The sequence below is a fragment of the Bombina bombina genome, chromosome 1 (genome assembly GCF_027579735.1).
Source record: "Bombina bombina isolate aBomBom1 chromosome 1, aBomBom1.pri, whole genome shotgun sequence".
Taxonomy (NCBI): domain Eukaryota; kingdom Metazoa; phylum Chordata; class Amphibia; order Anura; family Bombinatoridae; genus Bombina; species Bombina bombina.
The window spans coordinates 1,541,631,611-1,541,646,620 of record NC_069499.1 but is presented as its reverse complement, the minus strand read 5'-3'; positions in this window follow the sequence as shown (position 1 = coordinate 1,541,646,620).

The window sequence follows — 15,010 nt, the reverse complement described above, 5'->3', positions numbered from 1 at the left end:
GATCCGGTTATCTGCGTTTCATGGCCCCCAGCTAGGACATCGCATAAGCCATCTCCCTCTAACAAGTAAGTATCCCAGCCACGGGGGAAACGGGTGCTGATAAATAATAAGGAAAAAGGGGCAACAGAAGCATGTATATTAACAGATATAAGGAATTCGGCCATGATCTAGCAGGCGGCTGTTCACGCGGTCATAAGGGACACACCGATCATTTTTAAAACAAAGGATTCAGGTTAAGGTTGTACAAACTGGGATCAATAGGCAATAAGGCTCATAGCAGATATATATTGAGCTGTAGGTCAGCCAGCTACCATTGCATGGTTCTAGGGTCCGTAAGTGTAGCAATAAGAGGCTCTCAGTCAGCGATATTACTGGGAGAGAATCAGTCAAGGTGCGTGGGGAGTTACGGCAATAAAAACATTATAACTTTAAACGGAAAACAGTAACTAGTATTTCCTCAATTGACTACCAATACAGAGGGATCGTGGCTCCCAATCAGACAGTCCGGGTAGAGTAATTAGGTTACCCGATTCCAGCACGAGTTGAATTGGAGGCGTTGCAGTTCGGTGGGGCGCAGCCTGTCTGTGGGGAACACCAGCCGCCGTGTTGCTTACCACAATCAGGGGGATAAAGGGTATGGTTTGTGACAAAATGCGGATCCCATATAGGAGCAGTGTATTGCATTAGTTTGATCCGGGAAAACTCTCGTAAAGGCATGGGACAGTTTTTAACTGCGTGAAGGTCCTGAGGGTCTGCGCTCCCAGCTACCGGCAAGTACACTGAGTCAAGAAGTTCCCACTTGGCCAGCACTGCATAGTCCGGACTACAAGTAATGCCTGTGGTTATGGCAGCAATCGGGTGGGTCGGCAGTAATATTAACGAGCTCTCCTCCACACTGCTATGGCTTATCTCAGGCAGCGCATTGGCGGGCCTCGTGGTGCCATACTGAGAGCCGCAGTCTGGTAACTGTTGGTCCTGAGTGGTTGCAAGCATTGTCCACGAGACAATTGCCGGTAGTGGTGTTATTGTCCTGTATTTAGCATTGGGTGTTGCGGAGTTCATTTTCTCCGTTGCCTGAACAGCATCTCTTAGTTTTCCATAGCTGATAAATAATTGCTCAAACTTTGGCAGGAAGACAGAGCATATCTGATGCGCAATGTCTTTTGCTGAGTCCATTTTTTCAGCAGTCCTTTAAGGATGTTATTTCAATAAAGTGACTTCCAGGGAAGAAGCGGTTGAAGGGCTTCTATCTGCCTGAGGTTCCCGGACAGCTTGCCTGTCAAGGGAGTTGCAGATGGCGAAGAGAGAGGCAGATTTTCAGATATTAAATGCAGATTTCTACAGAGCTAAGAGTTCTTGCTGCCATCTTCTAGGTCCGCCCACCGGAAGTCCTTACAAGATCTTTAAACTAATAACACCTAATCTAATAGCCCTATCAAAATAAAAAAGCCCCCCCAAAATACAAAAAAAAACCCTAGCCTAAACTAAACTATCAATAGCCCTTAAAAGGGCCTTTTGCGTTGCATTGCCCCAAAGAAATCAGCTCTTTTCCCTAAAAAAAAAAATACAAACAACCCCCCCAACAGTAAAACCCACCACCCACACTGAAAAGGGCATTTGGATGGGCATTGCCCTTAAAAGGGCATTTAGCTCTATTGCTGCCCAAAGCCCTAACCTAAAAAATAAACCCACCCAATACACCCTTAAAAAATCCTAACACTAACCCCCGAAGATTCACTTACCGGAAGAAGTCTTCAGCCAAGCGGCAAGATGTCCTCAACGAAGCCGGCAGAAGTGGTCCTCCAGACGGGCAGAAGTCTTCATCCAGACGGCATCTTCTATCTTCATCCTTCCGACGTGGAGCGGCTCCATCTTCAAGACATCCGGCGCGGAGCATCCTCTTCAATAGACGTCTTCTTCGGAATGAATATCTCTTTAAGTGACGTCATCCAAGATGGCGTCCCTTAGATTCCGATTGGCTGATAGAATTCTATCAGCCAATCAGAATTAAAGGACCAGTCAACACATTAGATTTGCATAATCAACAAATGCAAGATAACAAGACAATGCAATAGCACTTAGTCTGAACTTCAAATGAGTAGTAGATTTTTTTATAACAAATTTCAAAGTTATGTATATTTCCACTCCCCTTGTACCATGTGATAGCAATCAGCCAATCACAAATGCATATACGTATAGTCTGTGAATTCTTGCACATGCTCAGTAGGATCTGGTGACTCAAAAATTGTAAATATAAAAGACTGTGCACATTTTTTTTAATGGAAGTAAATTGGAAAGTTGTTTAAAATTACATGCTGTATCTGAATCATGAAAATTTAATTTAACCTGAGTGTCCCTTTAAGGTAGAAAAAATCCGATTTGCTGATGCAATCAGCCAATAGGATTGAACTTCAATCCTATTGGCTGATCCAATCAGCCAATAGGATTGAGCTCACATTCTATTGGCTGATTGGAACAGGATGTCTTGAAGATGGAGCCGCTCCGTGTCGGAAGGATGAAGATAGAAGATGCCGTCTGGATGAAGACTTCTGCTCATCTGGAGGACCACTTCTGCCGGCTTCATTGAGGACATGTTGCCGCTTGGATGAAGACTTCTTCCGGTAAGTGAATCTTCGGGGGTTAGTGTTAGGATTTTTTAAGGGTGTATTGGGTGGGTTTATTTTTTAGGTTAGGGCTTTGGGCAGCAATAGAGCTAAATGCCCTTTTAAGGGCAATGCCCATCAAAATGCCCTTTTCAGGGCAATGGGGAGCTTAGGTTTTTTTAGGCTTTTATTTGGGGGGTTGGGGTTGTGGGTGGTGGGTTTTACTGTTGTGGAGGTTGTATGTAATTTTTTTTACAGGTAAAAGAGCTGATTTCTTTGGGGCAATGCCCCGCAAAAGGCCCTTTTAAGGGCTATTGGTAGTTTAGTTTTGGCTAGGGTTTTTGTTTTATTTTGGGGGGGCTTTTTTATTTTGATAGGGCTATTAGATTAGGTGTTATTAGTTTAAAGATCTTGTAATTTGTTTTTTATTTTCTGTAATTTAGTGTTTTTTGTGTGATTTAGCTAATTTAATTTAATTTATTTAATTGTATTTAATGTAGGGAATTTATTTAATTGTAGTGTAGTGTTAGGTGTTATTGTAACTTAGGTTAGGTTTTATTTTACAGGTAAATTTGTATTTATTTTAGCTAGGTAGTTATTAAATAGTTAATAACTATTTAGTAACTATTCTACCTAGTTAAAATAAATACAAACTTGCCTGCAAAATAAAAATAAACCCTAAGCTAGCTACAATGTAATTATTAGTTATATTGTAGCTAGCTTAGGGTTTATTTAACAGGTAAGTATTTAGTTTTAAATAGGAATAATTTAGTTAATGATAGTAATTTTATTTAAATTATATTTAAGTTAGGGGGTGTTAGGGTTAGGGTTAGACTTAGGTTTAGGGGTTAATAAATTTAGAATAGTGGCGGCGACGTTGGGGGCGGCAGATTAGGGGTTAATAAATGTAGGTAGGTTGCGGTGACATTGGGGGAGGGAGATTAGGTTTTAATAAATATAATGTAGGTGTCGGCGATGTTGGGGTCAGCAGATTAGGGGTTAATAAGTATAATGTAGGTGACGGCAATGTCCGGAGCGGCAGATTAGTGGTTAATAAGTATAATGTAGGTGTCGGCGATGTCGGGGGCGGCAGATTAGGGGCTAATAAGTGTAAGATTAGGGGTGTTTAGACTCGGGGTTCATGTTAGGGTGTTAGGTATAAACATAAAATTTGTTTCCCCATAGGAATCAATGGGGCTGCGTTACTGAGTTTTACGCTGCTTTTTGGCAGGTGTTAGACTTTTTCTCAGCCGGCACTCCCCATTGATGTCTATAGGGAAATTGTGCACTAGCATGTACAGCCAGCTCACCGCTGACTTAAGCAGCGCTGGTATTGGAGTGCGGTATGGAGCACAATTTTGCTCTACGCTCACTTCTTGCATTTTAACGCCGGGTTTGTAAAAACCTATAATACCAGCGATGCAGGTAAGTGAGCGGTGAGAAAAAACTGCACATTAGCACCGCACAGCTCATAATGCAAGACTCGTAATCTAGCCGAAAAAACCCCAAAATATTTAATAATGTGTAGAAAAGCACTTTGCCGTATCATTTAATTATATGTTTTGCCTTGTTTTTTCCTGTGATTTAACCTTGAAAAGTATGGGTTTTCCAGTTTTGAGAATTGGAAGTGTACATTGCAGATGCCACAAGACTAACTTTGCTAAATATCTACACCTAATTGGCATCAGCAGAGGTGATAAGATAAAATACTACAAAACAATGCAAGTTGTCCTAATAAAAGAACAGTGAGAAGCCATGTCTACTTCATTAATACTTTCATATTGGTTCCTATATATAAATCAAGTGGTTGGGAGGAGATTGGCCATTGAAAAGCAATTGCAGAAAAAAAGGTGATAATATATACAGAAATTTTAACACTCAGCTGGTATGTTAATTTATTGCAATTACTACAGAAAGTCCCCATTTAATTAATACATACAAACAAAATAGGTTTCTAAAACTGTATGAATTATAAAAAGTTATGGTGTAGGTGTGTTATTCTATGCTTTAACAGTGCAAATCCAGAAACACATTGGGCTAAATTCACTAACACTCTCTCCAGTTTCACCAGTTTCTAGTTGGCTCTATGGAGATGTAGTCATATCCTATATTATAAAAGCCAGGTATGTTTGTCCGATGCAGTCATGCGCAGTAGAGACTGCTGCACGAGACAAATATACCTGTCCGTAAGGAAGGATCAGTCAGTGAGGATCAGACAACAGAGAGGGGGGGGGGGCAGGAGCGGTGGGACCACTGCACTACAGAAAGAAAAAAAGTTGAGAGCGTCAAGGAAGGGGAAGGAGGGAGGGAGAGGGAATCCAAGTGGATTGGGACTTTAGGACTAGTTAGGTAATATTTGAATGGACTTTAAAGTACATTTTTAGATATTTGTAGTATCATCTGCACTTAAGCACCGCATTGCAAAACATCTGCTTACAAAATAAGTGTTTTAAAAACATCTAACCCAGTAATTGAATAACCTCTTCAGCAGCATTATTTTATAATCGTCATAATCAGAGTCAAGTTAAAGCTCACTCAGAAGTTTATCAGACTGGTCAGGTTGTAAGGTGACACTCCTGCATGACAGACATAGCCAATATGGACCTGCAGCCTGTAACCTGGGGCGAGAGAAACATTAAATATAATATTGTAAGAATAAGCATACATAAGCATAAAAACACATATGAATTGACATATGAAGTGCCAAGCTACCCTCTGTGACATCTGAGGAACCCCTATATTGCTTTTCCAATCGTCAAACAGAAAGTGCACCTAGGTATGTGAGAAAAGATGAACTTGCAGGGCGGCTTTATATCCTTAAGACCCTAACACTCTATCCTTTGATTCATTTGTGAGTAGTGAGGGCATAAATGTTGACTCTTCACGTCTCAAGACGTTGGTAACAGAGGTCTATAACAAACTCCATGGGGAGCGTACTATCTCTTTTATGCAAAGCAACCAAAAGTACGCTACGGTTTACCCTGACACTAAAAATAACCTTATAACTAGATGCAGGAATCCTCCTGGAATAATCTTTTGGAATCTTATGATCTATCTTAGTTAATGCTGCATGATATATGTTTAAAAGACTGGGTTGCGGTGGGCAAAGTATCTAGTCACTGTGCTCCAGTGATGCCATACTACCTTGTAAGAAAACAGTAGTGATTTAGACCAAGCCCCAAAGTATCAGATGTAGACTGATGTCCACAGATTCCTACTGCTCTTGTTTGTGTAATCTTTTTTTTTCAAAAGTAGTGAAGGGGGAGGGGGAAGTGTCTGCCCTTTGTGCTTTCCCAGCCCCGTTTTACTGGGTGTCCCAGCCTAACCAGTGCTAAAGTACGTTTTTAAAAGGTTTTATACTGGATATTTAGATCAGTATCTGTGCATTTTGTGCTTTATAGTATTGTCTATTACATGCAGTTATATGAAAATTGGTGTATAAGTTGTTGCTTTCTGGAAAAGCTTTTGTACACTCAGTAGCTAGCACTAGATATCTGACATGCTATATTACATTAGTAGATTTTAGATTTTTTTGTATCTTTCTGAGCATATTCAATGCTCATATCATGATTTAACTGCACTCGTTTATGCTAGTCCTTTGGATTGGAAATATAGAGTAACACTGGTAAATTAGATGTTTGCTTTATCTGAGTTGTAATTATTTATCTGGTTTTTCCACAATAGTATTACAGATCACTTTAGTAGTTGCTGATCTTCATTATGTATCTGTATTTTTCCTTTATAAGTTCCCACATACTGCTATAATTATTGAATACTAATATGAATGCAAGACGCACAATTTGTCTAATTAGGCATACAAAGTGGAATGTTAATTACCACACAGGCTGATTTTTCTCATCTGTAAATATTCTGTTAGTATACAAAGCATTCCGATTATGGATCCATCACAATACTTTCGAAAAGTTATCAACTGATTTTCTATAGAAAAACACCATTTAAGTTTTCTAGTTAGTAAATGTAGAATGTTTTCACCAGTATTCAGTGTAGAGGGCTATAACGTCACTAAGCTGTTTATAAAGCCATTCATGATGCTTAATATTATACATGGTCTAAAAGCCGCCTATTATTTTTGCTTTGCTATATTGTTATGAATTATATTTTTCTTCATAGGTGTCAAGGTCTTCAACGTGACCAGCACTAGAGCTGTACTCATGGGGATACGAATATCGCAGAGCTGTTTCTTCTGGAGCTCGGATTCTGCAGCATGTTAATAGCCGTGCTTCTGTGGGGTCTGAGTCTGGCAGGTGCATTAGGAAAGGAAGATTCTCATCAGCAGGAGCTGGGGGGCAGCGATAAATAGGGTTGGTTTTAGCGTAGTAAGTTGTGTGCTGCTTAGAGCTTTTTATCAGAAGGGACCCTGACCTTGTTCTTGGCGTCAAGCCTGACTGTAAAGTGTTAAAAGGTCATCTCAGACTCCCATTCAGTGCTTGGTTATTCAAGACCTAAGTAATCTTATTTCTGGCCTGTTTCTTTGATCCTGACCCTGGCAAAGTTTCTGAACAAGGCTACCTGTCTGACCCTTCTACTGAGATACGCTACTTGAGGATTGCTCTACTGTCTTATGAACTTTGGAACTGTACCCTGACTTCTGCACCTATTACTCTGACGCCTGGTTTCAAAATCATTTCCTTGTTCTGACTTTTGGTCTGTTCACGGATTGCCCTACCACTGTCATGATTGTCTCCTGCCTCTCATTCTCTATACAACTGGTTGAAGAAGACGTTTTAGGTTATTCATCATTTACCTTATAATAGGAACTTAACATGAGGTCTATTAGTATTCATCTGTTTTCGTTTCACTTGCATTTCACTATTGTAAGTCATAGATAAGCTTGAGTTTGAGTGCATTTGCTATGTTATACAAGTGAATTTCTCTTGGTGGAGCACACAATATCAGAACTTCCATCTATACTGCATTTTGTAGGACCGCTACAGGTCCTACCTGACACGTTTCTCCACATATTTAGGTTCTCGTTCCTATAAATTAGCCTTGATACCCAAACCCTACCCCACCCAACTGCACTCCTGGATTATTCAGCGATTGCCCTGGAAGTGGAGCGCGTATTACAAGTTGAAAGTAAATACATTTGTTTGAGCGCAATTGAATTTGACATGTGTCAGGATAGCGAGCTTTGGTTAATTGTTACACTCGACTAAACAGTGGAAAACCCCCCCCATAAAAAATACATTTAAAAGTACAACTATAATCATAACATCTGTCTGCTAAAAAAATATTTAATAAAAATTGCATTTAAAAGTTATAAAGGTCCAAGTCTTAGTTGTTAGAAAAAAATGTATGTGTATATATATTTTTATATATATATATATATATATATATATATATATATATATATATATATATACAAAATAGAATATTGCCGCACATCCACTTCTATATTATAAAAACATTTTAAATATTGCAAAAATTCACCTAAGCTCATATTTTAAAATTGGGATCTTAGTCACACAATATGGCCATATTTTGCTTAAGCCAGTCACCAACTTACAAGGTGTCCCAATGTCGACTGGTCCTAACACTAGAATGGCTTTCTGGGCTCTAACATTCCTGCTTTAACTATGCATCTAAGAATGAGCCTCTCTGGCTTTATACATACTTCCAATGTACTATAATAAGAGCAACTGGGGTGGTGTGGTGTGCTAGAAACCATGAAGATGGTTAGTCTTCCTTTAAATACAGGTGGCCCTCGTTTAACAACGGTTCAATTTACACCGTTTCAGAATAACAACCTTTTTTTCCAGTCATGTGACTGCTATTGAAAAGCATTGAGAAGCAGTGCATTTATTAAAATAGCCTGTAGGTGGAGCTGTCCGCTTGTGTTGCTGAAATGAATCAGTTTAACCAGACCTGAGCTATCGAGCAGATTTCAAAGGAACAAGATCTTCCTGTCTATAAATCAGTCCAGATTGGAATGCATAGAAAGAACTGTTTGCAGAAAAATGCAAGTGAAGTCTGTGTTGTGTGATTATTTTATTAGGTTTATAATGCTGTTTAGCAAATGTTTTTGTTCATTTAACTTAGTTTAATTATATATTCTGTGTTGTGTGATTATTTTATTAGGTTTATAATGCTGTTTAGCAAATATTTTTGTTCATTTAACTTAGTTTAATTATATATTCTGTGTTGTGTGATTATTTTATTAGGTTTATAATGCTGTTTAGCATTTACATTATTCATTTCAAAGCTTTAAAAATAATGTATTAGGTGTTATTATGACAATTTTGAGATGGGCCTGGAACCTATCTCCCTCACTTCCCATTGACTTACATTATAAAGTGGGTTTCAATTTACAACGGTTTTGATTTACAACATTCCTTCTGGAACCTAACCCCGGCGTAAACTGAGGGCTACCTGTACAAATACAAATGTTTCTGCACACCTTACAAAATTATTTTATTAATATTACTTCTTAGGGATGCAAGCAACCAACCAGTGTTAGGACCAGTCAACATTGGGACACCTTGTAAGTTGGTGACTGGCTTAAGCAAAATATGGCCATATTGTGTGACTAAAATCCCAATTTTAAAATATGAGCTTAGGTGAATTTTTGCAATATTTAAAATGTTTTGATAAAATAGAAGTGGATGTGCGGCAATATTCTATTTTGTGTAATTATTTGGTTGGTTGCTTGCACCCTTCAGGAACTGTGAGTGCTTATTTCGGGGCTAGACTTAGGGGTTTTTTTTTGTTTGTTTTTTGGGTGGTTTTTGTTTTTAGATTAGGATTTTTTTGTTTTTTAATGGGCAGCAAAAGAGCTGATTGCCCTTTTAAGGATAATGCCCAAACAAATGCCTCTTTAGGGGCAATGGGTAGTTTAGGTTTTTTAGACTTAGGTTTTTTATTTTGGGTGATTGTGTGGGTGGGAGGTTTAATTGTTAGGGGGTACTTTATTTTGGGGGGCTTTTTATAGGGGTATTAGTTTAGGTTTAAATTTGTTTAGGGGATAATTGGTACTTTATGTAAGTTAAAAGAGCTGATAGCTATTGGTAGTTTAGTGTTAGTGGAGTTTTTTTTAGATTAGGGCTTTTTTATTTTAATCGGCAGCAAAAGAGCTGATTGCCCTTTTAAGGGCAATGCCCATACAAATGCCCCTTTAGGGGCAATGGGTAGCATAGATTTTTTTTAGACTTAGTTTTTTTATTTTGGGGGGTTGGTTGGGTGGGGATTTAATTGTTAGGGAGTGCTTTATTTTGGCGGGCTATTTATAGGGGTATTTTTTCTGTAATTTTAGATGTTTTTATTTCTCTTGTAAGATGTATCGAGTCCACGGATTCATCCATACTTGTGGGATATTCTCCTTCCCTACAGGAAGTGGCAAAGAGAGCACCCACAGCAGAGCTGTCTATATAGCTCCTCCCTTAGCTCTGCCCCCAGTCATTTTCTTTGCCTGCTTAACTGCTAGGAAGGGTAAAGTGAGTGTGGTGACAAAAAGCAAAAGTTTGTTATTTTAAATGGTACCGGTGTGTACTATTTACTCTCTGGCAGAAAGGAATGAAGATTTCTGCAAGGAGGATGATGATCTTAGCATTTTGTAACTAAGATCCACTGCTGTTCTCACAAGGGCTGAAGAGTACAGGAAAACTTCAGTTGGGGGAACAGTTTGCAGGCTAAACTGCATTAAGGTATGTTTAGTCTATTTTTTTCTAGACAGACTGTGTTATTTCTAGAAAAGGCTGGCAATATCCCCATGTGGGAAAGGTAAGCTGTATTCAGTAAAAAAGGAATCCAAGCTTGCATAAAGGGCTCATAGTTACTGGTGACACTAATAGGAAAAAACGTTTTGGTTTAATTATAAATATAATGTTTTTTGAGGGACTTTAAGGGTCTTTGTGGCTTGTTTAAGGGTTATTAACCCACATGGCTAGTTTAAGAAACACTCTGTGGTGTTTCCTTTAGGCCCCATAACATCGAGTGAGGTGGGAGGGGCCTATTTTCAGTTGCACAGTTTATTTACCTCAGAAGCATCCAGCTACTTCTCCAGAGATTCCTGCTGTATTTGAGGGCTGTAAAAAGGTTTTTTTTCCCCCACAAATCATTACTAAAGGGAAGGTAGGCTCCACAGCAGAGCTGTGGCAAGGTGCTGAACGTTATTTTTCCGGTTTTGAAGTTTTTTCAATCCGGTTTTTACATTAAGGGGTTAATTATTTATTTGCATAGTGGTGCAAAGTTACTAAGGCTTTATGATGCTACTGTAAAAAATTTGTTTTGTTTACTGCTTTTTTACACTGTTTTGCAGAGTTTGTGCAGCTTTTTTTCTCTTAAAGGCACAGTACCGTTTTTGTTTAAAGTGTTATTTTCTTTGATTAAAGTGTTTTCCAAGCTTGTTTGTTTCATTATTAGCCTGTTTAACATGTCTGACACCAAGGAAAATCCTTGTTCTATGTGTTTAGAAGCCATTGTGGAACCCCCTCTTAGAATGTGTCCCACTTGCACTAATATGTCTATAAATTATAAAGAGCATATTTTAGAACTTAAAAATATTGCAATAGATTCTTAGTTAGAAGGAAATGAGGGTTTAGCATCTAGCTCTCCCCAAGTGTCACACCACCAGTAACGCCCGCACAAGTCACGTCAAGTACCTCTAATGCGTCAAATTCATTTACTTTACAAGACATGGCCATAGTTATGAATAAAACCCTCACAGAGGTTTTCTCTAAACTACCTGGTTTACAAGGAAAGAGTGACAGCTCTGGGTTAAGAACAAATGCTGAGCCGTCTGACGCTTTAGTAGCCGTATCCGATATACCCTCACAATGTTCTGAAGTAGGGGTAAGGGATTTGTTATCTGAGGGAGAAATTTCTGATTCAGGAAAAAAAAAAAAGGCCTTTAAATTTAAGCTTGAACACCTCCGCTTATTGCTCAAGGAGGTATTAGCTACTCTAAACGATTGTGACCCTATAGTGGTCCTAAAGAAATTGTGTAAAATGGACAGATACTTAGAGGTTCCTGTTTACACTGATGTTTTTCCAGTCCCTAAGAGGATTGTGACAATTATTACTAAGGAGTGGGATAGACCAGGTATTCCGTTCGCTCCCCCTTCCTGTTTTTAAGAAAATGTTTCCCATATCTGACAACATACAGGACTCGTGGCAGACTGTTCCTAAGGTGGGGGGAGCTATTTCTACTCTTGCTAAGTGTACAACTATACCTATCGAAGACAGTTGTGCTTTCAAAGATCCTATGTATAAAAAATTAGAGGGTCTCCTAAAGAAAATTTTTGTTCATCAAGGTTTTCTTCTCCAACCTATTGCATGTATTGTTCCTGTAAATACTGCAGCTGCTTTCTGGTTTGAGGCTCTAGAAGAGGCTCTCCAGGTGGAGACTCCAATAGAGGATATTATGGATAGAATTAAGGCCCTTGAGTTGGCTAATTCTTTCATTACAGATGCCGCTTTCCAAATGGCTAAATTAGCGGCAAAGAATTCAGGTTTTGCCATTTTAGCACGCAGGGCGTTATGGCTTAAGTCCTGGTCTGCTGATGTGTCATCAAAATCTAAGTTGTTGAACATCCCTTTCAAAGGAAAGACCCTATTCGGGCCTACACTGAAAGAAATTATTTCAGACATCACTGGAGGGAAAGGCCATGCCCTCCCTCAGGATAAAACAAATAAGATGAGGACCAAACAAAATAATTTTCGTTCCTTTCGGCTTGGAACAAAGGTAAACAGGCCAAGAAGCCTACTGCTGCCTCTAAGACAGCATGAAGGGGTAGCCCCCGATCCGGGACCGGATCTAGTAGGGGGCAGACTCTCTCTCTTCGCTCAGGCTTGGGCAAGAGATGTTCACGATTCCTGGGCTTTAGAAATTGTGTCCCAAGGATATCTTCTGGACTTCAAAGACTCCTCCCCAAGGGGGAGATTTCACATTTCTCAATTGTCTGCAAACCAGACAAAGAGAAAGGCGTTCTTACGCTGTGTAGAAGACCTACATACCATGGGAGTGATCCGCCCAGTTCCAAGAGCGGAACAAGGGCTAGGTTTTTACTCCAACCTGTTTGTGGTTCCAAAAAAAGAGGGAACTTTCAGACCGATCTTGGATCTCAAAATTCTAAACAAATTCCTCAGAGTACCATCTTTCAAGATGGAGACTATTCAGACTATTCTTCCTCTGATCCAGGAGGGTCAATATATGACTACCGTGGATTTAAAGGATGCATATCTACACATCCCTATTCACAGAGATCATCATCAATTCCTCAGATTCGCCTTTCTGGACAGGCATTACCAGTTTGTGTCCCTTCCTTTCGGGTTGGCCACGGCTCCCACAATTTTCACAAAGGTGCTAGGGTCCCTTTTGGCGGTTCTAAGACCGCGGGGTATAGCAGTGGCGCCTTATCTAGATGACATCTTAATTCAGACGTCGACTTTCCAGCTAGCCAAGTCTCACACGTACATCGTGTTGGCTTTTCTGAGATCTCACGGATGGAAGGTGAACATAAAAAAGAGTTCTCTCGTCCCTCTCACAAGAGTTTCCTTCCTAGGGACTCTGATAGACTCGGTAGAAATGAAAATATTTCTGACGGAGGTCAGAAAATCAAAACTTTTAATCACTTGCCAAGCTCTTCATTCCATTCCTCGGCCATCAGTGGCTCAGTGTATGGAGGTAATCGGACTCATGGTAGTGGCAATGGACATAGTTCCTTATGCCCGCCTACACCTCAGACCACTGCAACTATGCATGCTCAAACAGTGGAATGGGGATTATGCAGATTTATCTCCTCAACTGCATCTGGACCAAGAGACCAGAGATTCTCTTCTCTGGTGGTTGTCTCAGGACCACCTGTCTCAGGGAATGTGTTTCCGCAGGCCAGAGTGGCTCATAGTAACGACAGATGCCAGCCCGCTAGGCTGGGGTGCAGTCTGGAAATCAATGAAAGCACAGGGCTTATGGTCTCGGGAGGAATCTCTCCTCCCGATACACATTCTAGAACTGAGAGCGATATTCAATGCACTTCAGGCATGGCCTCAGCTAGCTGCGGCCAAATTCATCAGATTTCAGTCGGACAACATCACGACTGTAGCCTATATCAATCATCAAGGAGGAACACGGAGTTCTCTAGCGATGATGGAGGTAACCAAAATAATCTGATGGGTGGAGGATCACTCTTGCCATCTCTCAGCAATCCATATCCCAGGGGTAGAGAACTGGGAGGCGGATTTCCTAAGTCGTCAGACTTTTCATCCGGGGGAGTGGGAGCTCCATCCAGAGGTATTTGCCCAGCTGACTCAACTATGGGGCACACCAGAATTGGATCTGATTGCGTCCCGACAGAACGCCAAACTTCCTTGTTACGGGTCCAGGTCCCGGAATCCCCAGGCGGTACTGATAGATGCTCTAGCAGTGCCCTGGTCCTTCAATCTGGCTTATGTATTTCCACCGTTTCCTCTCCTCCCACGTCTGGTTGCCAGAATCAAGCAGGAGAGAGCTTCGGTGATTCTGATAGCGCCTGCGTGGCCACGCAGGACTTGGTATGCAGACCTGGTGGACATGTCATCTGTTCCACCATGGACTCTGCCAATGAGGCAGGACCTTCTAATCCAAGGTCCATTCAAGCATCCAAATCTAATTTCTCTGCGTCTGACTGCTTGGAGATTGAACGCCTGATTCTATCAAAGCGTGGTTTCTCTGAGTCGGTCATTGATACCCTGATTCAGGCTAGAACGCCTGTCATCCAGGAAAATCTATCATAAGATTTGGCGCAGATATCTTTGTTGGTGTGAATCCAAGGGTTACTCATGGAGTAAGATTAGGATTCCTAGAATTTTGTCCTTTCTCCAAGAAGGATTGGAGAAGGGATTATCAGCTAGTTCCTTAAAAGGACAAATATCTGCTTTGTCTATTCTTTTACACAAACGTCTGTCCCAGACGTTCAAGCGTTTAGTCAGGCCTTGGTCAGGATCAAGCCTGTATTTAAACCTGTTGCTCCACCATGGAGCCTAAATTTGGTTCTTAATGTTCTTCAAGGGGTTCCGTTTGAACCTATGCATTCCATAGATATTAAGCTTCTATCTTGGAAAGTTTTGTTTTTAGTAGCTATCTCTTCGGCTCGAAGAGTTATCTGCTTTACAGTGTGACTCACCTTACCTATTTTTCCATGGAGATAAGGTGGTTTTGCGTACCAAACCTGGGTTTCTTCCTAAGGTAGTTTCTAATAGGAATATCAATCAGGAGATTGTTGTTCCTTCTCTGTGTCCTAATCCTTCATCAAAGAAGGAACGTCTGTTGCACAATCTTGATGTGGTTCGTGCTTTAAAGTTCTACTAAAGATTTCCGTCAAACATCTTCATTGTTTGTTGTTTATTCTGGTAAACGGAGAGGTCAAAAGGCTACGGCTACCTCTCTTTACTTTTGGCTGAAAAGCATCATC